General features: G+C 40.4%; 1 protein-coding gene across 21 annotated transcripts in view; it reads left to right on the top strand.

Moving 5' to 3' along the window:
- The window catches only part of LOC310899483 (uncharacterized protein), a 154,559-nt gene that overhangs the window by 60,112 nt on the left and 66,912 nt on the right, over positions 1-27,535 (top strand). For 12 of the 21 annotated variants that reach the window (XR_014584306.1, XR_014584309.1, XR_014584310.1 and 9 more), the window contains exon 3: positions 19,574-19,743. The exons of 5 other annotated variants lie outside the window; for them this stretch is intronic. The gene's annotated coding sequence lies outside the window, so the exon portion shown is untranslated. Of the gene's footprint in view, positions 1-19,550; positions 19,744-21,057; positions 21,131-21,697; positions 27,530-27,535 lie in introns of those variants that run through there. 4 more of the 21 variants (XR_014584307.1, XR_014584319.1, XR_014584321.1 and 1 more) reach the window with 4 other exon arrangements.

Below are 27,535 nucleotides of genomic sequence, written 5' to 3'. Positions count from 1 at the left end.
GTTGCTTGTTCACTTTTTATATTATTGTAACTCAAATCTTTTTTTTTTTTTCTTTTTCTGAAAACTTACTGGTACAAAAATGATGCTTCAGAGCTTTAGAGCAACTAAGCTGCCAGTTCAGCATGGATTAACAGAGGGAAGTGGACAATGCTAGCATTTTGTTGGTAAACACTGTATTTCTGTCTGGCTCTTTTGCAAACATCTCTTAGTTCAGCAGTTATATCAATGACATCTGAGATGATCAAAAGTGTTTTGCTGACAAGGTCATTAAAATTTCACTGTATTATTTGACAATCAACAGAGGAGTATTCTGAACCACTTTCTTAAGTAGTGTGCTCACCAGGGTTAAGAATGCAACTTCCACATCCTTAAATCTTTCTCAGGTTAAGGCTCTTTCCTTCTACTTGAATATATCTATTCAATTAGTTGATGAGATTTTGATTTCTTTCTTCTGCACTTTCCTTTTAATAGCAGTTTAATGTATAACTATTCATACAGTAACTGGCATTCTATCTGCCCCCCATCAAAATAGGCTAACTGCTGTCTGAGTACAAGTTTATTCTGAGAGTACAAGAGGAGAAATTGTAGGATCGTGCGTGTGGTTAAAAAAAAAAAAAAACATGAAGTTCAACAAAGGAAAATGTTGGGTGCTGCACCTGAGAAAGAGTATTGTCAAAAGAGATGATTCTCCATCTATATTAAGCATTGGTGCAGCTTCAACTTGAATGTTGTGTGCAGTTCTGGGCTCCACAGTATTAAAAGGATGTTAAGGTCTTTGAAAGCGCCCTGAACTATTCTGTTCTATTTACATTTATTTCATTGCAAATGTTCTTCCTGTGCCACCCAAGACAGACTCAAGCACTGTTGGTCCAGCATCCCTGATGATTGTTACAATGGATAAAACCTAAAAAACATTGTGGACCTAATTCTGTCCTCATGCCCATCCATTTCTGAAGACATGCCCATAAGACCTGCTAAGTTAGAGGACTTAATAAAATGTAGAGAATCCAGTGTACAGTCTAGAGTCATTATGATGTGCAGTCATGTGTGTTGGGCCTCCAGTCATGATCAGAGAATTTTCCCCTTGTATTGAGACCTGGAATGAGGTATGGATGAATGTTTATTCTCAAGAACAGAATCTGACTGAAGGATCCCAGCACAGGAAGAAAGCAAGAGATTTTTCACTCCAGCTTCTCAGCAATTTAATCAGACTTTCTTCTCCCATGTTGTGCTGAATGAGACGAGCAGTAAGTCACATCAAGTTAGTGTATCATGTGCCATCCCAGGAACTGAGCAAGCTGCAGTCTATTGCAATATATGTTATTCATTTATTTAGTATGTTTTTCTTTTATTTAGATACTCTGTCATGTTGGTTTACATCCCCTCCCCCTCCCCCCCCCCCCCCGGTCTTTTTATCTACTAAAGGGAAAGTCTCCTATATTTCATTTTCGTAGTCTCCTGTATTTCATTTTCTTAGAACTTAGTCAAATAGCCCAAGTGGAAAATGGTGTGTTCAGCCACTTCCAGGAAAGCAGGGCTCATCACACTTAATGGTTTCTTGGGAAGACAAACACCATCACTCCAAACGCCCTTCCACTTCCCCCTCCACAATTCCTACTTCTTTACCCAGCGTTTACTGCTGAGCATGTCATCATAAGGTATGGAATATTTCTTTGGTCAGCTTGGGTCACCTGTCCTGGCTGCATCTCCTCATAGCTTCTTGTGCACCCCCAGCCTCCTTGTTGGCAGGGCAGCAAAAGAAGCAGAAAAGTCCTTGGCTCTGTGTAAGCGCTGCTCTGTGATAACTGAAAACATCAGTGTGCTATCACCACTATTTTAATCAAAAATCCCAAACAGAGCATTATGTGAGCCTCTACAAAGAAAATTAACTCTATCCCAGCCAAAACCATGACAACAGAAAATATAACACTTCAGGGTTTTGTGCACGGCCACAGAGCTCGACTGATGATATTAAGTCATTCAAGGTCAATGTTCTGGTCTAGTACAGGGAAGGATCCAGTTTTCCCACACCTTGAAAGCTTCATTGTTCTTTATGGATGTATAAAGGTTAGTATTTACTGAGAAATAATGGAAAAAGAGTCTATATGATAGTCTGACTGTAAAGAGAGGGAGGGAAGGAGCTGAGCTCAAGGGATGAGCTCATGATTTCATTTGACACCAATTTCAGCAGAGCTGAGATTTCAACCCTCTGAGCTGGAAGGTCATGTTGTTCATGCCACAGACTGTTGGCAGAATCAGATCAATCTAAATTGGCTTCAGGGTAAGGCTCATATTAAAAGCTTGCAGAGTGACTGTCAACTTTACAAAGGAATTTTCATCTATCTATGGATATGTAAGTCAATGACTGCCCACAGCTAAAATCAATTTAATTAAAAACTGCATGGATGCAGTCTACACAAACCATACTGGGGAGTGACAACACACATATTCTTAAACCATCATAACAGAATAGCAAGAACAAGCCATGCTGAAATTCAGTGGCAGTAGTATGTTATGGAGACGAAGAAACAAAAGTGACATTTGGTTCAGTAATTATGCAGGTTGCAGATGGGTGAAGGCAATGTAGAGAGAAGTTTACTCCTGAATCTTCTCTTGCCATTTACTTTCCCCGACTCTAATTTCCCTCTTCATTTGCTCCATTCCTTTCATAGCCTTCCTTGCCTCTGACCTACCACTTGCCTGCCTTTGCTAGGTTATCTCAAGCAGTGGTTATGTATAAGAAAATGTGACTGACTACATTGGTGGTGCCATCCCCACATGGTATCCTGTCTTCTCTTCCAACCATCTGATATGAGAGAGTATTTTTGAAGTGTTTAAAAAATAAAAATAAAAAAATGACTTAGTACAGAATCACAGAACAGTTGAGGTCAGAAGGGACCTCTGGAGGTCATCTGGTCCAAACCCCCTGCTCAAGCAAGGTCACTTACAGCAAGTTGCCCAGGACCATGTCCAGACATCATTTGAAGATCTCCAAGGAGGGAGACTCCACAACCTCTCTGGGCAACCTGTGCCAGTGCTCTATCACCTGCACAGTAAAGAAGTGCTTCCTGATGTTTAGATGGAATCTCCTGTGTTCCAGCTCGTAGCCATAGCCTCTTGTCCTGGCACTGGGCTAAACTGAAAATAACATGACTCTGTCCTCTTTGCACCTTCCCTTCAGGTATTTATACCCATTGCTAAGAACCGCCCTGAGCCTTCTCTTCTCCAGACGGAACAGTCCCATATCTCTCAGCCTTTCCTCTTAGGAGAGGTGCCCAGTCCATTGATCATTTTGGTGGCTCTACTTTGGACTTTTTCCAGTGTGTCCATATGTCTCTTGTACTGGGGAACCCAGAACTGGACACAGTACTGTGGTGGTTTTACCCAGCTGGGCAGCTAAACTCCACCACAACTACTCTCTCATTCCCCTTCCTCAAAGGAAAATGGGGAGAAAATGTGATGAAAAGGGCTCAAGGGCTGAGACAAGGACAGGGAGATCACTCAACAATTATCGTCTCAGACAAAAAAGACTCAGCATAGGGAGATTAATATAATGTATTGCCTATCCCTAGCAGACTAGAGCAGTGAGAAACTAAAAGCAAACTAAAACCTTCCCTCCTTCCATCCTCTTCTATGTCTTTCCCCCAACCAGCACAGGGGAATGGGGGTTGCGGTCAGTCAATAACATTTTGCCTACACTGCTCTTTCATGGTCACCCTCTTCGCCTGCTCCTGTGTGGAGTCCCTCCCACGGGATGCAGTTCTTCCTGAACTGATCTCACGTGGGCTGCAGTACTTCAAAAACTGCTTGAATATAGGTCCATGCCACGGGGTCCACCCATCAGGAGAAAACTGCTTCAGCGTGGGACCCCACGGGCAGCAGCTCCTGCGTGGGCTCCTCTCCACGGGCTGCAGCTCCGGCCCGGGGCCTGCTCCTGCGGGGGCTCTCCATGGGCCGCAGCCTCCTCCAGGCCACATCCACCTGCTCCACCGGGGGCTCCTCCACGGGCTGCAGCGTGGAGATCTGCTCCGTGTGGGACCCATGGGCTGCAAGGGGACAGCCTGCTCCACCAGGGGCCTCTCCACAGGCCACAGGGGAACTGCTGCTGCGTGCCTGGAGCACCTCCTGCCCTCCTGCACTGACCTTGGAGTCTGCAGCATTGTTTCTCACTCCTCTCTTCCTAGATGTTGTTGCACTGCTTTTTTTTTCCCTTTCTTAAATCTGTTCTCACAGAGGTGCAAACAACATCGCTTATTGGCTCAGCTCTGGCCAGCAGCGGGTCCCTCTTAGAGCTGGCTGAAACTAGCTTTTATCTAACATGGGGCACCTTCTGGACTCTTCTAACAGAAGCCACCCCTGCAGCCCCCTGCTACCAAACCCTTGCCACATAAACCCAATACAAGTACTCCAGGTGCATAGGTAGGAAGGATCACTTCTCTTGATCACCTGGTGATACTTTGCCTAATGCAGTCAAGCATCAGGAGATGAATCAGAAGCAATATGCAAGCAATTTATAAAATACTGTTTTGAAAAGAGGGACCAAGAGACTTATTCTTACCCTTTTTTATACAATGAGAATAATTGGTGTTAAATTGCAAGTGAGTGTGAGTTACTTTTGAGTAAACAGGAGTGAGGAGAAAGTTTGCCTTATGGTCAAGATGCTTCATAATTTTTAGAGGACTTTTCCTATCTGTCTTCATGGGAACTAGTACAAGTCGTTCTAAGACACATGGTTCTTCATTAACTATCCCGCTGTGCTGACCAGAAATTATATTTCCTTTGTTCTTCCCTCCTCCTCAAACCTCCGTGCAGGACAATGTCAACCACTTCCTGGAAAGCTTCACAGAAACTCTTCACCAAAAGCTCCATGTTTTCATAAAAATGGCCAGCGAACTGCCCTGTATGCTTCTGAACATAAGCAGTTTCTGACAAAATACAGGAAGAAGTCAGTGGCCTGTGGCACTAGATGAAACTTTGGGCTTTACTGCAGCCAAAATGTGAAAATTAGCATGCAGTCCAACTGGGTCTACTATAAAGTCCTCTACTTTAGGAGTCTCTGTTTATCACCACTTTATTAACAGTTCTGGGACATTTCAGCTAGGATGACCCCAGTATCTCTTGTGTTCAGTGCTATGCAAAATTATTCTAAGTAGAAACATTTTTTTCCAACCAATTTACACAATGACACCCTCTAGACTTATTTCACGTTTACCTCGTTTTCCCCCTCTTCTTCCATATTTATGCTCTCATTTATTATCTATTGTGCCCATCTTTTCTTATTTGTATTTTCCCTGAAGCTGAATGTTCTTCGGGGTGAAAACAGCTACTGCTATCTTCACTACAGTTCCTAACAAAATGGCCAAATCCACAGCAGTGCTAAATTTTATTCCTGGTGGCAATAGTAGGACTGGAAGCTACTTCAGAGGTTCAAAGGTTGTCTGCTACTCTGATGTCTCTCCTGGTAGGACCTGTATGTAACAACAAAAATAAATACAAGACCAGAGAGGTGTGGAGGCTGGGACAAAGTCCCATACCTGTTTCATGGCAGAGGGAGGCCAGAACATGCATCTGATATCCACTGATATCCCACTGTGAGTGGGATCCTCAGTAGACCTCTCTTTGTTGGAAATGACCAAGTCTTATGTTTACCTTTTCTCTCAGATAAGCAGCAGAGCATTGTAGTTGCCTCCTGCTATGTTTGGCTTTGTGCTTCCAGCTCAAGTTGTGAAAGTCCTCTTTAAGGGCCATTTAACAGGTGTTCCTATGACAGATATTGACAGAAACTGAAAGGGAATTTCATAGTTTCATTTTTTTATAGAGGTGAAACTGAAGAAGATAATTGGCTTTTGCCTTAAGTTTGTAGTATGGGTCCTAGTGTTTGATTCCCAAACAGCCCACATTAATTTCTGGCTAGATGTTTTCACCCTCCCCAGAATATTAGATCTCATTTTGCCTAGTATGGCTCTCTCAGCCTAATCTGTTCCTCTCGTTATAAGAGCAGCAGGTGAGAAATTCATGCAAGGAAAGATGAGAGGTAGCCCAGAACAGTGTTATATCTCAATTCTAAGACTGAAATGCTGAGAGCTCTGGTTTACATCTTTGTTCCTACCTACTCACTGCCCCACACTACAGCAATTTTAACATTTCCCACATACAGTTTCCTGAAGTTCAGGAAAAAGTCCGATGTCTTTTTAAACTAACAGCATGCGGGTACACTAGACAGGTCCAAAAATGTTTGTCAGGCCTACCATGCACGGAGGCCAGGCACATGGCTGGGTGCAGATCCTTTGCTGATGTGGGCCTACAGGTTGTAGTACTTTGTGGCTTTTTAAGGAAACAGTTAATCCTTGTGCTGGATTTTATACCCACCTTTTGTCCCTCTGCTGATCAGAGCTTTGTTCCCTTTTGCATTGGGTAGAGGGAAGGCATCTTACCCTGCGTGACTGTTGCTCTTCACAGCTGGGAAAAGTGTCAGTTCAGCACGTTCAAACAAAGGCGGAGGAGACCTATCAAAATGGCTGTGTCTGAACACAAGGATGAAAGTAGAGGCCGGTGGGAATTAAATGTTTTGCAATCTTAAAACCATAAATCAAGAATATACAGACTTTTTCTTTTGTTACTGTGCAGTAAACCTCCAGCACCTGAAGAAAAAGTACATTTTAAAGCCAGATGAAAGGGATGCACTAATTATTTAAGAGAGTAGCTTCATCTAGTAACCAGTAACCTCCAAGTAGAGCAATTATCCTTTTTTTCCACCTTCTGCCCTACATGGACACAAATTGGGTCAGGGAGGAAAATGGGAATGGAGTGAAGGAGGGGCTGTTTGTTTATATAACAGACTTGTATGTGCAGTTCTTTTATTTTCTTCTGTCCTTCCCATGTGTGTATCAGGTTGAACTATTCCTTATTATTACCTTTGCTGTTTTGATACTTGGAGAGGAGCATTTTCATTAGCAATGATTAGATCTGTATGTCCTGCAAGTCTGCAGGGAGGGAGAAAACAAGGGCGCAGAAAGTGGGTGTGGAAAATAAAGGGGTAAGTTTATCCCAAGCAAAACATCAAAATCAGGCTAGACCTCCTTGTTTTTGAAAAGACATACTACAAACTCACAGATCTCATTATCGAATCAGGGGAGCGAGCACAGCTGCTCCTGTCAGCACAAAAGCCATCCACTTCAAATAGGCTCTGTATGTGTGCAAGGCATGACAATTTTCTCTGACTCTCATCAAGGCCAGCCTCTGCTACTAACTTCTTTTGTTTCTACTGCAGAGTTGCAGCTCCACAAATAGATCCCTCTTGGGATCTGGGAGGCAACCAGGGCTTTGTGTAACTGGAGAGTCAGGAGACCTGCCAGGCTTCTGTGACTACCTCTGTACAAGCAGACAGGAAACCTTAGAGAAATATTTTCCTATTCCCATGCCTCAGTTTCCCCATTTGAAAATAGGGAGAATAATACCAGTCTCCCTGATAGTCTTTGAGATGCATAAAGAGCTGAGTATCATTACACTTGCGGGCTATTACAACAAGATTTCACAGAGGTGAAGAGGCACAAAAGCATTAATAACCTTGCAATGCTGCCATCATATACTTAACTTTTGTTTTAAAATTCTAGCTCTCCTCAGTCCGCACAGTGAAGAACAACTGAAATTGTTCCGAGGAAACCCTCCAAAAATCAAAGCACCTAATACTAAAAGGAAGCAAAGAGAAAATAATATTATTTTTTTCAACATCCTCATTTACATAGAAATATTTTATGCATGCAAAAATGTGCATCCATACTTTTTTTAGATTTGTCTAAAATGCAGATATTTAGAAAAGCTGTTGCTTATTATTGTTTCTCATATATGCTTTCAAGAGTGAATTACATTAACACTATTCCTCCCAGCCTGTAATAAATTTCCATTTCCTTTTTTGCTTTTTGTGTGTATGGGTGTGTGTAACTTAGACTAAAGGACTATAAATATATGTGTACTTATTATGCTGAATGAACTTCTTCCTTAACAAAAGTCTTCGCTTTAAGATTTCTCTCATCTATCCATTAGATGTCAATATTGGATTTTGTAATTAAATTTATAGCTAGAGCATTTTTTTTAGCTATCTGGAACAACAGTATTTTTTTTATGAAGGATACAATCTAACAGATCTGGAGAAGCAGTGGGTTTGAAAAGTTGACCTTTGTAATAAATCAGAATGTTATGAAATGATATCAGCCATGATATCAAATTGAGTTTAACATGTCTTTGTCTTATATGAGGTCAAATAACAGTGTGCCTGTGAATTTTGCATGTCTAAAGATACACAACCATTTAGAATCATAGAATCATAGAACCATTTAGGTTGGAAAAGACCTCCAAAATCATCAAGTCCAACCTTTAACCTAGCACTGCCAAGTTCATGATTAAACCATGTAACTAAACTCTATATCTACACATTTTTTGAAGACCAGCAGGGATGGTGACTCAACTACCTCCCTGGGCAGCCTGTTCCAATACTTCACAACCCTTTTGGTGAAGAAATTTTTCCTCATAGCTGATCTAAATCTCCTCTGATGCTACTTGAGGCCATTTCCTTCTATCCTATTGCTTGTTGCTTGGAAGAAGAGACTGACCCCCACGTGGCTAGTCTCCTTCCAGGTAGTTGTACAGAGTGATAAGGTCTCCCCTGAGCCTGGTGGGCTTGTATGTCAGGCTTATCCTACAACTGAGAGGTGAATCATGCACATGACACAGCCAGACTAAAAGTCCAAGCTAATCAGTAAACGGCTGCCTCACTCTCATCCCTTAGCTTTCTACCAGATCTAAATCTGCAGTTGAGTACTGAGAACGTCTGTGATTTAGCTTACATTAACAGAACCATAGGAGAATATTTGAAAGTATGTTCCTTACTATTATTCATAGATAAGATTGGGAAGCGAAACATATTTGAAAATGGCAGAATAGTCAAATTACTAGTTTATGACTAAACACTCCGTCTTTCTGGTCTTCTTCATTCATTCTTCTGGCTTGCTCCTAAGTATGGCGTCATCCATGTAGGATAATGAATTAGCATATCCAACCAGGCAACCCCAGACAGCAGAGCACCAGCATTTCTCGGTTGTTTACATGCTGGAGGAGCTTCTTAGGAATTAAGTGGGATGCTATCAGCTCAGGTGAGGTATAGAGGCTTCTTAAGTCTACTCAGAACATAGCCAACAGAGCTACTAGCTTGTCTTAATCCTAGCTTTTAAAAGAGAACTGTAACTGGTCCCTTATTTACTCCTTTGTAAAATAATAATAATAATAATAATAATAATAATAATAATAATAATAAATGGTAGTAGATAATACTATTCTTTACTGAACTGTTTAGTTGAAGATACTTTTCAGTCTTGTGCATGATAGATGCAGATAATCTACAATCCCCTTGTTGCTTTAGTCCTTATTTTTGGTTTTACAGTTCACACAGAGCCCAAGAAAATTACTGAAATAGTCCCTCATGATTCAGGTAATACTGAAACTGCTCGAATGCTGGCATAGATAACTGTCAGACATCGTAGACAGGGATAAGCAGTACCACACATCCCTCTTGATCATTCCAGCTTCCTTTCCAGTTCATTTAACCAAGTGAAAGCATCTGAACTGATCAGCCCAGGTCTCCCAGGGAAGCTAGAATTTGAAGTGTAGTGTAAGTCTTCAGCACAGAAATGACCATCAACAAACAAACAACTCTGCTAACAAAGCAGGAGAGAGGTCACCAGAAATTCAGAGTGCCTGTTAGGCTATGAGCAGTCTGAGCACATGTATTTGGCATTCAGGTGGAAACTCGGCAGCTATGTGACTTCCACCTTCTCAGTGCTATCCTGACTTAGGTGCATTCAAATACAGTCAGATAGTGTAGTAGGTGATTTGGGGAAAGGACGTTAGATTTTTTACAGTAGGGATTATTACCAAAATTGGTTTGAATGGTTGGAGTTAAATTAATGGGGCAGTACTGATTTGTCCAAGCTATGAAAATAGTAGCAATTAAGACTTATACGGCATCCCATCTCAAAGTCTCCCCATATGCTTTAACCAAAGAATAAACTTGCTGATAAGTACATACAACACAGGTGATCACTCCAAGCACTTCTGAAAATGCAACTATTTCTGTAGGCCTCGTATTTTACCTTGTTTATCCAAGGAGTAATTTGTTACAATAAATACAGCAGTTCCTATTAATTCTCTTTATCCTTCTTGATTAGAAAAATTATCTAGAGCCAGAGATTTGGGTTGCTATTTTCACTCTACCATTTTTTATTATCCACATCTTATTTTTCTTTAAGATTGGAGTTTGAGATCACAGGTGCCTAACAGCAAGGTTTGGCCTGCTGCATTTTGATATTAAGTAGAAAGATCAGCTGCTTTTTATTGCCTAATCATGCACAAATAAAAAGTAACAGGTAGCTGGTAGGAAGGGAAAGGCGTATTTGTCTTGCTACTTGTCAATCAGCAACATGCCCTGTGGCACAGTCAAGAGAAAGTATTTGATTTAGTCCTGATGTATTGTCCAAAGTATTAAATTATCATCTGTCTGAGGAACAGAAAAGTAAGCACATTTTCTAGGTACAGGGATCCAGCACACCACTGTTTTAATAACCTTGTTGTTACAGGGGCTGGATGGCTTATAGTTTTGGTGTCTAATCTGTGGGATTTTTATCCAGTGCTGCAAAATGTAAGCACTGCTTATATGTAAATGGCTGTAAGGCTTATTTCACTGAAATAAACAGTTTTGTGATCAACTTCAGGAAAAAGGTCTTGGTTTTGCTGATAGATCCACATGAGAAGACATCTATGATCATGCAGGAGATCACAGGAACTGGCAACTACAGTAGTGCGTTTTGTGGGCCTTGATTTTGATCCAGACTATCTGAACATCACCCATGCTGCCCTTCAGACCATCAGGTGTATGTATATGCATTCACTCCTGCTTAAAGCACAGAGGAAGCACCTACTCTTGCAGGCAGCTTGTCAAAGCTGGGCAGCTGCTTCAGTCTGCTCAGAGGTGACCAGCATTAGCAAGGCCTGGGAGGAGGTGAGATGTGAGCAGGCAAAATGCAAAGGAAGAACATAGGAAGGCCATAATAAATTGTTTCACGGGGATCTTGTGTGTGCATTTGTGTTGGTATACAGCAGGGTGCTGGTACGCAGTGGTGTGCAGAAAAACTCATATCTCTGTAGCTTTTAAATCTTCCTGCAGAGGAAAAGAACCTGGGGGTACTGATTGATGCTTGCCTGAACATGAGCCGGCAGTGTGCCCAGGTGGCCAAGAAGGCCAACGGCATCCTGGCTTGTGTCAGGAATAGTGCAGCCAGCAGGACCAGGGAGGTGATCGTCCCCCTGTGCTCTGCTCTGGTGAGGCTGCACCTCGAGTACTGTGCTCAGCTTTGGGCCCCTCACTACAAGAAGGACATCGAGGCCCTGGAGCGTGTCCAGAGAAGGGCTACGAAGCTGGTGAAGGGCCTGGAGCACAAGTCCTGTGAGGAGCGGCTGAGGGAGCTGGGGGTGTTTAGTCTGGAGAAGAGGAGGCTCAGGGGAGAGCTTATTGCTCTCTACAACCACCTGAAGGAAAGTTGTGGGGAGCTGGAGTCGGCCTCTTCTCACAGGTAACTAGTGATAGGACTAGAGGAAATGGCCTCAAGTTGCACCAGGGGAGGTTCAGGTTGGAAATGAGGAGACATTTCTTCTCAGAAAGAGCAGTCAGGCATTGGGACGGGTTGCCCAGGGAGGTGGTGGAGTCACCGTCCCTGGGGGTGTTTAAGGAAAGGGTAAAAGTGGTACTTAGGACATGATTTAGTGGGTGATAGTGCTGGTGGGGGGACGGCTGGACCAGATGGTCTTGGAGGTCTTTTCCAACCCTAATGATTCTATGCTTCCTAGCCCAGCTGCATGGTTTGGTGCCAGTATGCACATCAGAAGGCCAGGTATTCAATCCCAACACCAAGTCCTTAGCTAAGCTCTTGCAGAGGCTTTTGACAGATTTGTTGTTGTGAAATACGTAGCCTGTTTCCTGCAAAAATATCTTTCTGCCACAGCTAAATACAGTCACAGTGATAATGGTGAGATATGGTTGAAGGTTCTGCAGGAAAAGGCAGATTGTTTTTTGTCCAGATGAAAAATATGTGCATGACACAAATGCCTGATCTACTTCAAAAGGCTCTCAGGAGGAATAATTCTGCTGCATAGAAAGCTGACATGGCTCCACCTGCTGGTTTCAGGCCAGGAATGACATTGCTCATTTTTCTGGGCAAAATTCTGAAACATGCAATTGTTTTGCAAACAAAACCTGAAATAACTGAACAACAACAACAATAACAAAAAGCAAGCAAGCAAACAAGAAAGAAACAACCACCCTAAACAGAAAAAAATCCACTCAGGTCTTCCTTGAAACTAAATAATGAAAAGTTAACTAAGAAGAGAAAATTATTGATGTCCTGCCAGTTATGGATTGTGGAAGAAAATTGTATTATAACAGAAAGAATGAAGTATTTTGAATAAGCAACTGGTGTTTTATAGATCCAGGATTAAATTTAAATAAACTGTGGACATACAAGAACGCTGTTAATTGGGGTGAGATAGCAGGCTTTCCAGCCATGAAGTGGTACTAAAATGAAAAAAGAAAAAAAAAAAAAAAGGAAGAAGAAAAAGACATGTCTTTTTCCTGAGACAGAACTAAATGAAATTCTTCAGCAGGCATTACTTAACCTCAGGGATGTAAGGAAGAAATGTAAGGGTAATTTATCTCTGAATGAATTCCTGTTTTGAAAGGCCTGGTTATCTGTAGTCAAAATTCCTTGTTGAAGATTCAGTGATGGAGTATTATGGCTTTTGGATGCCTAAGTTAAACACATCCATTCTTGATTAGGATATGAAGGCAACTTGTCTCTAGAACCTTATTACAATTTCTAGGACTTGTGAAAATGCTGATTGTGGTGATTGCTATCCAAATGCTTTTCAATTTGCTAATAAAATTGTGATAAGTTTCCACTAACACTGTTGCCATCTGTTCAATATTGCGGTTGGAGGGATGATTCTGGGAGTTGTACTTCTTGTTTCATTGTAACTCAGACATTTCTTTCAACAACTGACAAAGTTCAAACAATGTGTTTTTCATCTTCTTTCCCAGCTTCTGTGCGAAAAAGGAGAACGACCAGTTGCTTGATTCAGGTTGCTGGTCTGTCACAGGTTCCTGTGGGATTTTATTGAGGAATCAGGGACTCCATATTCTCTGCTAGTGATGACCTCTGTTTGCTTTGCAAGGAAATTTTTGGGAAGCATTACCTGTGGCTGTGTGTCTCTGTGCATGGCTGAAGCAGATACCACTAACAGCACATACTATAAAAACTATAGCAAGGCCAATAGCAGCAACAGCATACATCAATTCCTTATGTAACAACAAAGTGTCTTTGGGCTGTAACTGCAGCAAAAAGGAGCAGCTGTGCAGAAATGGGCACTTCTCATTTGGCTAGCTCTGATTATGACCTTGCTGATGATAATAACTGGAGGACAGACTTCTTCTTTCTAAATGATCCCTTCCTTTCATTTTTGCTTTTAGACCTACAGGTGCTGTAAATTCATTTGTGCATATATATGCCTAACATGAGGCCCAACTACATCATCGGTTCCGTTTACATTTTATTTGGAGTAATTAATTGAGAATAATCCTTGTAAATGCATGGGAGTAGAGACTACCCAACTTTATTTATTGTTGAAAGGCCTGTGGTAGCACCTAACAGTGATGGTTCCATTATTTTATCAGGAAGTCCGATGTACTGCGCTGCAGAGAAAGAAATAAATTTACTGGGTAACTGTAAGGCCTCTCACTCACACTCTTATCCCTGTTGCCTGGGTCATGTGTTTTTGAGCTTAATAAATCTGCTTTGACTGCATTATTGTACAGCCCTCCAGTTGACTGGGAGTGCATCTGCCTTGAGGGAATTTAAATAAAGCGTTGCTATATGGCACTAGTGATTTTGAAGGACACTGTTTCACAGGTCCCTAACAACACAAATAAAAGCTTGAGTCTGCTATAAATGATCTGTGCACAGATCTCACTCTAGTACTAGAAAACTCCATGGCTCAGAGATCCACCACCCACCTTCCCAGCTGTGGCGCACATGTGCTGTGATTCTGTGAATAAAATTAAACTTGATACAAAGTTTTTGACCTGATGACTTAGGTGTAGACCTCTCTCTGTTTCAAAAGAACATTGTTGAATGTGTGGGCGTTTCAAAAGAACATTGTTGAATATGGTGGAATTATTATTTGATGTTCATTTACAAACTGGTTCTTATTTCTTTCCTTACTTGCCCTTTGCTTCCATCCCCCACTCTGGAGAGATTCAAAAGTTTGGCTAGCTATAATACAATCCCACTAGACATTTCTTCAATGCTGTGACTGCTTTTATGTAGAAACAAGCTCTGACTACTGACAAATGTTCATGTGTGAGCTTGGAGAAACTTGCCATCGTTCTAGTAATAACATGACCCTTTATTTAAATGTTTCTTTCATAGTACAGGTGACAATGACAGGTGCCAAAGTAAATACTTTTTATGAAGCATAACAATATATACTTGAGGTCCAAAGGGTTATGAAATAAGTTGATATCACAGATCTGCCCGAAGGGTTGTGACTGCATGCAATGCCACCCCTTAAGAAAAATAAATTAATAAAGAGATAAAAACAAGGTGTGAAGTGCATAGAAATTAATTGAGAACATAGCAAACCTAACCAATTTTTTAATAAAGTTCATTGACCTCAATATGGAGTTAGTATGATGTATTCAAGTTATTGATTTCATGCTTTCACAGCAGTTCATAATGTGAAACAACTGCTCTGCTGGGTCACACAGTGGTACAGTACTACACCTCTCACTCCTTTCTTCCATTCACTTCATCCAGGAGGCTTGTCACTTGGGCAGTGTTTACATGTACAACATCTATAGCATGCTGTCTTCTATACCTGTGATTTAGCAGGGTGACTGGCAGCAATCTTGAATTCAAGCTGTGTGACTAACAGCTTTACTTCACAATGCGATGCTTGATCTGATTTCTTTTGTAGCTGTGTCCTTGAGCTTGTATTTTCCCCTTTTTAATTTCCCTTCCCGTAAAACAACTTTTACACCTGCTGTCTGGGCATAACAGAAGTGTGTGAATTCCCCCTTTTCCTTCAAGGAGAGGGAGTGAGAGAGTTGTTGTGGTGGAGCTCAGCTGTCGGCTGGTTAAAACCACCACACCAGGTCAGTTATCACATCCTAAATAACAATAATTGTGTGTGTGTAAGCAATGAGCATGTATGTTGGGTGAGCATTGAATAAGGCTGAAATGAATTTAATACACTTCTAAAGTAAACAAGAGGCAGCAAAGTACTCTTCTTATTATTGTAGCTTCAAAACTGGTGTCTGTTTGGTCTGATGAAGCATGTAAGTCTCCATACATACACAAAAAAAAGGATAATTAAGCATAATTGCAGTTGATACAGAGTGTATGGTGAGAGGTGGGGGATAAACAGCTTGTGAATCAATAAACTGTGAAGCTGCGGGCTGAGTTATTTATTGATTTATGACCCATTTAGCTTCAAGTTTACTATATATCCAATGCAATTATGCCTTCTGGATTATACTTCATTTAAGGGGGAGGGAAAGTGTATCGTTTCAGCTGAGGAATCATTCTGTCTGCATTAATAATACATTTCAGTGGTAAATACTGCTGTGTTGCCAGACACATTCTGGTAGTAAGTGACATTCAGAATCTAATGTGCTGTCTGCTTGACTTCTGCATAAAAAACCCTAACAAGTCATACCACAAAAGAATTACCTATGGAACTTATCAGAATCCATCAAATCCTTTTACCGAGGTTGGCCTGCACTGATATAAAACATCATGGAATGATATTATACCAACATCAACCGTGTATCCTGTGAGAGTTAGTAGCCTTTTCAATGTGTGAGCAATACAAGTCAGGACGTCAATTCCGATGAACACCAGACGAGTATGTGGCAAGCATCCTGCTTGCTGGGCCGTGTCTGAAGCGGAGGTGCTCATCTAAAGCACAGGGAAAACTTCCGACCAGCTCCAGTGAGCAGCAAATGTTTTGTTTTTCTTCTTTTCTCCGTTTTTTCCCCTCAAATCCCATATATGCATAAAATCACCGATTCTCATGCAGGCCATCGATTTCAGTGAATATGTTGCCTTGAAGCAATAAAAAATGTATCCCCCTTCCTTCACAATCCTAAGACTTCATCTGTGTCATCTGTAACACTTCATGTAAATTCGTGACCTCCATCTGTGGCTCTCAACCATACCGTTTCCTTTATTAGTAGCCTGAACCTACCAGTAGTCAAGAGTTTCCTTGCAAAGTGCTGAAAGCCACACACGTCTTTGTTGTAATTGCCTTCTCCCAAACCTGTAAAGTCTCCAAGATACTCAAAAGAATGACATACTCTTTATAGCAGATCAAAACGTGAACACTGTCCATTGAAAATCCTGTCAGCATCACCAAAATATCTATTCAGTGGCGATACAGAAATTTACAGATGTTATCAGTTCAGCTTGTTTTCCAGTTGCTCTCTTGGATTTGCTCATTGAGAAGCTTCTGTTAAGTCTTCTTAATAGCAGAGACTTCATTGTCTTTAATTTCAAATTCAAAAAGATTATTTGAACACTATGAATCCATAATTAGAAATCACTTGTGTCTGGCTCCTGGGAACATCAAGTCACAGGAATGGAAAGTCCCTAGGACTTGACTCCCAAGTGTGAACATCAACTAGCCCCATTTTGTTCATCTTTTTGTCAAACTACAGACCCATTTCTGTTTCCAACAGGCAGGGGAGCAATAGTATTTGTGTAGAACATAATTGCACAACAGCTGTTGTTTTAAATCAAGAAGCTGCTATTTCAAAGCACGTGGAATACCCAACTATCTAGTCTTTGTAGAAATGGAAAGGCAAGGGTGGTGACTTAGTTTACTGCTATCTGTAGGGTCTGATGTTGGCATGTGAGTTGAAGTTGGGACCTACGTTGGATGCACTTGGTCAGAGCTTAAAATGTCTTTAAAAGTAACTGCCTCTGAGATACAGGGAGTTTCTTTTAAAGCTCATCTGGTGATATCCAAGATGAGCTTGGTACAGTGAAAATGGTAGGTGGGATACCGGGGGGGGGGGGGGGGGGACAAAAAAAAAAGAAAAAAAACAGCTTATTATTGTTACTAATTTGTAAAGTTACATTATTTTCTGATGTTGGAATGACTGTGTTGGGGAAGAGGAGGGCATAGGAATACAATAGTCAGTCTTTAAAACAAGAACAACAAAAGAAGGCAGAAGATGTACCAGCATTTTGCTAGTTTCTTTCCTTCTGTTATCATAGTCAACGAGTACATTTAAAAATGCTCCGGATATAGTTGCTGGCATGTTATAATGGGGAATTACAAGGTTTTAGTTAAATGCAGAAAACTATTCTTCTACTTTTCACTGAGTAATGTCACTGATACTACCCTACAGGCATCAGGAAGGTGCTTTTTTCTCAAACATTTGGACCATATTGAGGGGTGGGATGGAGAGGAAGACATTTAAGATGGATAGCTTCACTCCTGCACCTAAGTCATGTTATATATGTCACTGGGCTCCAAGCAGGGAAGTCAGTTGGTGAGACTGGATCTGTCTAGTTCATTTTTTATGAATCAGGCAAAGGGTATTTATCCTTGGGGCTGCAGAGGAAGACACAAAACATGTTGATCTTTGACAAGGGGCATCTGAGGCTGCCTGTGTTAACACGAAATCTGTGCCACTGAAGCCAGGTGCTCTCCAGTGTTGCCTTGCTGCTTTAGCAAAGTGTCTAGTCCTGATTCAGGTTCTCATTTAAAATTTCATTTTGAGAAGATACAGAGTCAGAGCTGTTAGTGGCACACCCACAGACCTATAAAGAGTTTGTAAATTATTTGTTTTATTTTTCTTTTGTTTTTCCTATGTGCAGGGCAGAGAGTCGTTACTGCCTGAATTATGATATGCTGACAACAGACTATTACCCTGCATTTTACACATGACATAATTATTCTAAGTTTAGTGGTGCTATTACGGTTAAATTATTTAGTTCTATGCCTGAAGTCAACAACATCTCCTCATTGCCATTAAAAAATGGGGTCTAACCCAAAAATAGCTTCATGGTGCCACAAATAAATAACATGCTGCAAGTTTTTCATGTCTGCAGAGACAGTAGTCTGAGAGTAGAAGATTTGTACGGGGGACAGAGGGAAGCTGAAACGTATGGAGCAGAGAATCAATTTAATTGGGCTTATTTACAGTTAGTATTTGCAGAAAATAATACGGTTTGAGGTTTTTGTTTTGTTTTGCTTTGTTTCCTGGTGCATTCAACCGCTCTGTCTGGCTCACCAGATTCAAAATACTGGGTTCAAATACAAGAAGTGTTCCTTTGGATAGCATGAACCAAGGTGCCAACTATAGCATTAGTTTATGTATTTTTTTTCTTCTTTTGATCAATGTTTAGGGAGATACAGTATGACTGTGCTATGGCTAAACCTGAAGGATCATGCAGTTCTATGGTTTATATCAACAGAAGTACATGTAGCAGTGAAGTGATGATCAACAGCAGCATTTCAAACGCACCAAAATTTGTCTGAAATGTACTTTTCCCTGTGGATAAGATCACAGTATCACGGAATGGTTGAGGTTGGAAAGGACCTCCAGAGATCATCTAGTCCAACCCCACTGCTCAAGCAGGACCACCTAGAGCACATTGCGCAGGATGGCATCCAGGCGGGCCTTGAATATCTCCGGAGGAGACTCCACAACTTCCCTGGGCAGCCTGTGCCAGTGCTATGTCACCCAAACCATAAAGAAGGTTTTCTTCATATAGCAATGAAACCTCCTGTGGTTCAATTTATACCTTTCTGCCCTCATCCTATCACTGGCCACCACTGAGAAGAGTTTGGTCCCATCCTCTTTACATTATCCCCTCAGGTATTCGTAGAGGTTGATAAGATCCCCTCTTAATCTCCTCTTCTAGGCTAACCAGGCCCAGCTCACTTAGTCCTTCCTCATAAGACGGATGCTCCAATCCCTTAATCATCTTTGTGGCTCTACTCTGGACCCTCTCTAGAAGATCTATGTCACTCTTGTACTGGGGAGATCCCAGATGCAAAATCCTAAGTCAAGCAGGCAGTTGAAAATGAAATCCCTCAAGGGAAAATGAGGAACCACAGTGGAGTCCAGGAACAGCATGATAAGGAATCTGAGTCTGACTACAAGTCAATCACTTTAGCTAATAAATATGGAGCATCATCATTCTTCTGTTGTCTATGATTCAAAGAAAAGCAGTCACAGCATGGTTCCTCTGTTACCTGTAGAGTGTGGTGAAGCCTGACACTGCCTCTCTTCCCTGTTGTTTATGCAATAAAGGCACTGGGACAATCAGGCCTTCCCCCAACCCCTTCCTGGGCCCCTGTGGCATGAATAAACGAAGTGAAACGTAAACATAAGTGGAAAAGACCTGAATCTTGGAAAATTACTGACTAAAAGTAAGTTATTTCATGTTCCTATAAATAGTGATCCCAAGCAAGAAGTTTTCGAGCTCTTCAGAGACTTCAGTGAGCTGCATCCTCGATCTCCCCCTGAGCTGGGATTCCTGTCAGGGTACTCCTGAGTGGAAGTACATCTCAGAGCCGACTCCTCAAGGAACAAACTTATCTACTGATAAACGCTGTCGAGGGAATAGGGTAAGTAATTCACTCTAAGGGGGGACTTTGGAAGTGGGAAGCTGAATTTAGAACACACACACACACAGGACCCTGCAGTAAGTCTCAGGTGAACTTTGACATTCTCGAACCTTTAAGCCACTATTTCTATTGTAGCAAGTTCTTAAGATCATTCTGTTAATTGACTAGTACTTAAATGCTGAATCAGTGCTGTTAGAAATCATAACCTAATCTTGTTATTTACTATAAAAGTATATAAAAATCTTTAATTACTACTACATTAGAGTTGTGTAAGATCTAACTCCACCACATGTCCCTAATGAATCTCAATATGGTCAAGAAAGTCAGGCTTGTAGATATTTAGGCACAACTACTATAGATATTTAGATATAGATATTTACATACTACTGTAGATATTTAGGCACTACTACCTTGTGCCTCTTCTGTGATCCTGGCCAGCCTAGGCTGTGATCTTCTGATGTGTATACAGTTGATCTGGTATATTGCTTTTCCAGGATCAGAACTGAAAAGGAAGTTGTCTGAGAAATTAGATGTGCGGTATTAATATCTTGTTTTTTATAGTGTAGTGGTATGAGAGCGTTATTACTTTAATCATGTAAAATTATTTGAGGACAATACTAATGTTTTCAAAAAATCATGTAGGCATATATATGATTGCCTGATCAATAGTTTCTGAGAACCCTAACTGCAACTTTCTAACCCCAATTTTATACAATTAAGGAAAACGTTCTTATCCTTTTACTCATGTTTTGATGGTGATGAATAATGATGATGCTTTATGAGTAATCCCTCTGAATTTGGTTGCTCTTTTATCACTAAAGGAAATGTATGTATTCTGTAGTATTTCTGAGTTAAGTTGAAAGAAGAGAGACCCTTAAACCAATTTGCATGAACTTACTGTCTGAAAAGGCTGAATGCCTTTAACCTTCCATGCACAAAGCCTTTGTCCAAAACACTAATTAGGTGATGAAGTAAAATACTGTTGACAAACAAAACTGAAATCAGCTTGATTAAAATAGCCTCCTCGATGCTTCTTTCCCTTACACAGTTGTTCTGAGATTGTCATTTCACGCACATCCCAGTCAGCATACATCATAGTGTGTACGTAGCCCAAATTTCTGGAAAAAGCTGTAAAAAGGAAAGGGAAAGCATCTTTCACTGCTTCTTTATCTATCAAGAGAAAACAAAAACAAAAGCAAAAAGCAGAAAGGCACAAGCTTATTCTGCTCCCTCCTTCTCCCCCATTTTGGAAGTCACCTTGAAGAGATCAAAGTTGCAAACAACATCACACATACTGATGTTGTGTTTTTACAGAGACATTTTTACAGAGACAAGAGGGTGCTGTACTGCTCCATGACAGAAACCAAAACTAGCTCTGCAATGGCATGTAAGTCACCATCCATAAATTCAAGAGACCCAAAATTCCTAGTTGTAACATTAGTAAAATTGGAGAAGAGGCAATCCCTAATAAACATACAACAGCCAGCCAGCTAACCTCCACTATACAGCTGGGCATTTAATAGGATGAAAAGACAAAAGGACAACAAATCGAAACCTCTACACACAAGTAAGTATGAAGGGCTAGAATGCGTTCCTCAACACAGCACAGTTAAAGGCTCTAATCAGGGAATATTAATAAAAGTTACGGTAGTTGAGTTAGCCTCATCCAGTTCTCAGACATGAGAAAAAAGAATGAAAGGGTTTTGATTTCTGAAACAGACCAAGGAGTCCATGGGAAGGATCTAGAATAAAATAATAAAATAAAATAAAATAAAATAAAATAAAATAAAATAAAATAAAATAAAATAAAATAAAATAAAATAAAGACCATAGTTACCAATTCTTTTTATATGAAATCTGCCTTTTTCCAAGTCTGGTGTCCTCCTCCTCTGCTCAGATTTCTGACCTTCATCACTTTGCAGTCACTCTTCTCAAAATTGTTTCCTCTTTTTAGGTTCTCACCTATCCCACAGGTCACCCCACAAAATAAACTATTCTAGGAACCCACGGATTGAAAACCACTGCTCTGCAACCTGCTGTATTATTTTCCTAGCAGTTGTCTCCAGACTTGGTGATATATGTAGTCTTTCTGTTAATGCACTTAAAGAAGTCTCCTGAATAGCAGGCTGAAGGGGGCTGCATACAAACTATAAGCTTTCACAGGAAAAAAAAATGGACAACAACAAAAAACAGCAAAGCACTGAAGCACTCAGGGCCAAGCAGCTCTCTTACCACTGGGAAGCTTTGTCCGTGTGTGTTTGTGAGGATACCACACCTTCTAAATCCAGTGTCATGTGAAGGAGTCCCCTGCCTCAGGACTAATTGCTGAAAGCATAACAGGGGTAAACGAAAAATGGGAATTGGTTCTTAGCATGGTAATCTGAGAATCAAGAACTGGGCTACCAGTATATTTCACCTGGTCATTTTACATTATATGTTACTGATGAGGGGTTAATAATTTGGCAGGTGCATGAACAAGGGAGGCAAATTGCTTCCATTTGCTGGGGGTAAACCAACTAAAACTCAACTAAGGGAGACACTAACGGGCCCTGAGAAGTATGAATGACAAAATTGAATGACAAAATTGTGTGAAAGGAGAACCAAACAAGGACAGGGTGTGGGCTGTAAAGAAAAGAAAGAAAAAGGAAAAGGGACTTGAATGACATTGGCAACTAAGATAAAAGAAAGGCCATGAAAAGCAAAGCTGTCAGATTAGGCTGACACTTTTCCATCATAAAGATGCCGTATTAAAAAGTCACTTTAGGAAGTACTTCCTCTACCTTCCTCTGGCACCTCTGCTGCAACAGCTATGTATTTTCCCCTGCATTTGCCACCCTTCGGCTCCTGTGATGTGGCTCTGTGTGGAGATGTGATGAATACAAGGTTGCTGAGTTGCTCAGTTTTTTGTGGTTGTTTCAGTTTTGCTTTTGCTTGAGGACCTGGAAAGAATCACAATTCATGTGACAAACTTATTCTTAAATGCAGCTTCTGAAAAAAAGAGGAAAAAAAAAGCCCACAGTTTGGTCTTCAAAGCTATTGGATGGTTGAGGAAAAACAAAAGCAAACAACCAACAACAAAAACATACTGTGAGATTTACTTTGGAAAATCAAAGCTCCAATCTGATGTGCTTGGCAGCAGCATCCTCAATTAACAAACAAACCCCCTGTGTTACCAGCCATGTAGTTGGAGTGACAGCGTGAACAGTAAAACCACGTTCCCTCACAAGTGTGCTCTAAAGGTGGATTACAGAATATTCATTGTGTGCACCCATCCAATTCGGCAGTGATGTTGAACGTTGCAAAATTAGAAATTCTGTCCTGAGGGGAGGATTTGGAAGCTGTGCCGTAAATAAGAACCAGTGTGTACCGGGTAAATAAGAATCAGGCCACACCTGGAATGAAAAAGAAATCATGAAGAGCTCTCCATTCAGTAAGTGAAACAGATTCAGGAGGAGCCAAATGTTATAACACCATATTATTAGGTAGTGTCATAAAACTTGTGCAAATTAAGATATTACAGATAACTGTTAATTCAGGAATTTGCAAACTTTTAAGTGCTGAGCTGTACAATGGAACGTCCCTTTAATGGAAAATCATGTCTACAATGCAGTATTGTACAGCATTCAATACCCCGTGTATAAAACTGAGGGAGGCTCAGCCTTGTAGTTAATATCTGCTTGGGGGAAATTTATTGGTTTACAAAAAGAAAGTGCTCCAGTTACTAATCACAGCCATGAACTGAGCTCTTCCCAGAAAATATGCTGAATTATCATGGCTGCAGCTAGGAGGAAAAAAGGTGACAATTTTTGAGAAAGTCATCAGGAGAAGCCACTAAAACACTTGGCTGAAGGATATGCTATGCAATGGGAAGGGGTTTTGTTCTAAAGGACTTGTTACCTGGAGGTCACTTTCAGAGTCTTTTTCATCTCTTTCAATAGAGGTCTTGATTTAAAAATAAAAGAGGGAGAGAACAGTATGTCATTCTTTTTCTCAGACACGCCTCAGACATGCAGAGGGAGGTTCTGAGTGGTTTCCTAAGTACGTTGCTTGTACAATCATTTGATTTGACAACAGGCACGCTGTTCTTTTTTTGTAGTTTAGTTTAAATTCCACATTGTTTCAGAGGCATTTAAAACTGTTCGGTCTCTGTTTTGCTTCAAAATTACCTGTACATAATCAGAAAAAAGTGTTTTTATTGTTTATAAAAAATTCAAGCCAGTGATATGCCATCAGGAATCATGGAGATCCACCAAAAATTATTTCTTGCTGATAACTAGAGAAGCACTTGGAGATCCACTTCAGCTACAGATGACATTTTACTCTCTTGAATTAGTGAAGCTGAAGAAATATTTTTCAGTTCCAATGAGGGATGCTGAAAGATAGAAGAAAGGTGTGGAGAAAGTTTTTCAATGCTTGTGGGAACTGTTTATTTCTGGTACTTTCGCAAATCTATCTTTCCTTTCTTCGGGTGACCAGGAAACCTCAGCATTTGATAAAGCAGCATCTCTGGCAGCCACAATAAACTGTAAAGATTTAAAACTCAGCAGAGATGTTTCTTCAGGAAACTGTGGAGTCATAAAACCTTGTCTCCACTTCTCAAGGTGGGAGTAACAGACATTGGTTCTTACTCATAAAGAAAGCTGTAAAGTAGGTGATTCTTTCAGATGCACTCTTTCTCCTGGCAGAGATTTGCTAAGATATTCAAATTAAGTGCATCCCCAAGACAGAATAATGGTTAAATATTGCCTCGGCTTGCTGTAGTTCCTCAACAGGGACAGAGAGTTGAAGCACCCAATTTAAATCTGATGATCTTTAATGTTTTCCCAGTATTTTCTGACTTGATCAAGGGCTGCTATGGAACTTTGTAATGGGGAGAAGAACAGGGGAAGCACTGACATAGTAAAAACAAACAAACAAAAAAAACAACCTCTTAATCTAGATTTGTATCCTTTTATGGGACAGTGGAGAAGTATACTGGCTGGGGCTAGAATTTTAGAGAGATTTCAGTGCCAAAAGATGCAGAAAAAGATAATAATAATGAAATTTTCAGGGAAACAGTTTTCCAACTGTAACTTTTTGCTCTCAGCATCCACTGAAATCCCCATTAGGAGCCAATCTGCATGTTTAAGTGCCCAGCTGCCTTAAATATCTAGTTTTTGGTGCCTAAACACAGAATAGCTATTTTCTGTCTCCTTAAAGTAACCTGGTAAAGGAGAATGCATCCAGTATCCACGTGTCCTCCCCAGACCATCAAGATTTCTTGAACTCCAATAAATTTTAGGAGAGTGAGAGAGGATTAATAATGCTGGGGAAAGGGAACTATGTAAATACCTATTAATCTCTCAAGTCCATGACGGTTTTGGCATTTGCCTTTGCTTTGGCATTAGATCAAATTTGGTTTTGAGAATCTGGCCTTCTGACGCCCTCAAATGGCAAGAAGACTTTGAGATGCACCTGTGTGCTTGATATGACTTTCCAGATGAAAACATGAATTCTGACAAAGTGACAGGTGATGCCCACCACTGGACTAGAAAGAGCTTTTATCCATGAAGCGACCAACTCAGTCATATCCTCAAATTGGAAAAATCCAAATTTCCATGCAACCATATGTGCTTATTCAAAAGCGGAGAATGATTCAAAATTGTTGAATTTTTTTGTTTCAGACAAATTAGTTATGTATAAATAACTGGATGCAGACCATAGGTAAATACTAGTGGCTGAGGATATCTGATGGCACCTAACTCTTTTGCTGCTTTCATAGAATACAGGTGCACTAAAATATGTATATATTCATATGCACCTTCTGATATTTATGTCATTTTCATAGACTATAAATTTATCGTGGCTGGGACATTGATGATGACAGCTGTCAGGCAATTTGGGGGAAAATCAAGCAGCTCTTAATTTCCTGTTATTTTCATGTTATAATAGTAGTTAGAACCTAAACAATAGACAATCCTGAAATAGAAATGCAGACTAGAAATAAATCTAATTTAACCTAAGTTTAACATAATTATAATATATGCTAGCATCAGGTAAGAAATACTATAGAAGGATCAGTGTTAATTGGAAATGAGATCCAAGCAAACAGAAAAAGAGAAATACCTGTACAGATTTTATATCCTCACCATAAGTGTTTTATTTTGTATTTGATGGGTCATAAGGTATTTGATATTTTATTGTGGTTCTGATTTATTGCATTCACTCTACAAGCACTTGCATGAGCATTTATGAAGTACATTTCTCTGAAGTAGAGCCTTTTTATGTTTTTGTGGAAACATGTTTTCTCTCTGTTCATAGCTTTCAAGAGTTGTGGGTGCCTAGAGATCCTGTTGCCTTAGGCCAGTGTGTAGCTCAAAAATTCTGAAAACCAGCTATAAAATGTAGCGGTTCAGGTGGGATTGTATACTGGTTTTATGCTAATGTTCCTCGGCCGAACTCAGTAGAGCTTCTAACTTTCACCAGCGTTTACTGGAATGTGCTCAGTGCAGGCATCAGCTGAATATTTCATCATTCAACTATTGCAGGCAGAATATAACTCCCCCCTCCACCACCACCACCCCAAAAAAAAACATACAAACAATACAAAATAATACCAATAACAATATAATAACAATACAATATAATAACAATACAAAATAATACAAAAAAAAATACAAAATAATACAAACCATACAAACCAAACAAGGACACAAACAAAAAACAATACTTCAGACTATATAATAAAAGCAAAATATTCTTCAGCAAGGCAATACGTTTTAATTTTGCACACTGCATGTATGATGTACCCAAGATGTATATAAGCACCTGTCATAAAGAGAATTATTCCATTCAATTAGTGGTACCAGCTTAAAATTTTTGGTGTGCACAGCACACTCCCTACATATCTGCTTGCAGGAAATAGTGAGACATAGACTTTGTGTCGTATGCCACTGTCTACCAAAAAATGTCAGCATGTCAGCTAGTGTTCTTGTCCATGAACCGATAAGGAAGTTACAGTCTTATATTCACTACGTGGGGTCTGTCATTGAGCAATAAGGCAGAATATAGTGGAAAGATGAGAAGTTGCTCCTTATGCCCTCTGCCAAAGCCTACTTTATTTTCTGAGTAGCACTGTCAGTCAGCATCTCTGGAATCCTTCTATCAGGGTCCATAGCACCCCACTGACATTCAAGGAAAAATGATAGCAGAAGTGATGTGGAGAGTGGGATTCCAAGAAGAAGCATGGCCTTCAGTTTGGTTACTTGCTTGCTTTGCTTTTAAGGTTGTTTTATTTTGCTTCGCTTTGCTTTGTTTTGTTTTAAATTTGTTTTGAAGTTAGTGATTCCTGTAAAACTTGTTGGGAGTTACTTGCACACCCTTTCATATATGACACTCGTACAACTGGACAGTAAGGTGATTAAACTGCAAATATAAGGACTTAGTAAAGTGGATGTGGCTGGTCCTTCAGAGCAGAAGAAAAAGCAAAGTAAAATTATCCTGTTCACCCTTAAATCAATTTGACACTCACTCCTGCTTAGTAAGGACTGACTTACAACGTGCATTTTTATGCTGTCTGAAGCTGTTGCATTTTGCCTCGTTGTACCCAGTCACAGTCTGGTTCTCCTAGACTTATCTTACAATAGCTTGCTTCAATCATTCCCTTAATCTCACAGCCACGCTAAGTGTTTCTTATGTTTTTAAAAATGTTTTCAATACATGGGGACTAATGTCCCATGTATGGGACAATGGGCCTCATCTTCATGCCTTGTGTTTCATCTCCAGATGCTTGGTTTCTTATTTTTACCTCCCT

Source organism: Anser anser (genome assembly GCF_964211835.1).
Source record: "Anser anser genome assembly, chromosome: 4".
Taxonomy (NCBI): Eukaryota; Metazoa; Chordata; class Aves; order Anseriformes; family Anatidae; genus Anser; species Anser anser.
Note: the sequence above shows the minus strand (reverse complement) of the source record. Positions and strands in the feature narration are given on the sequence as shown.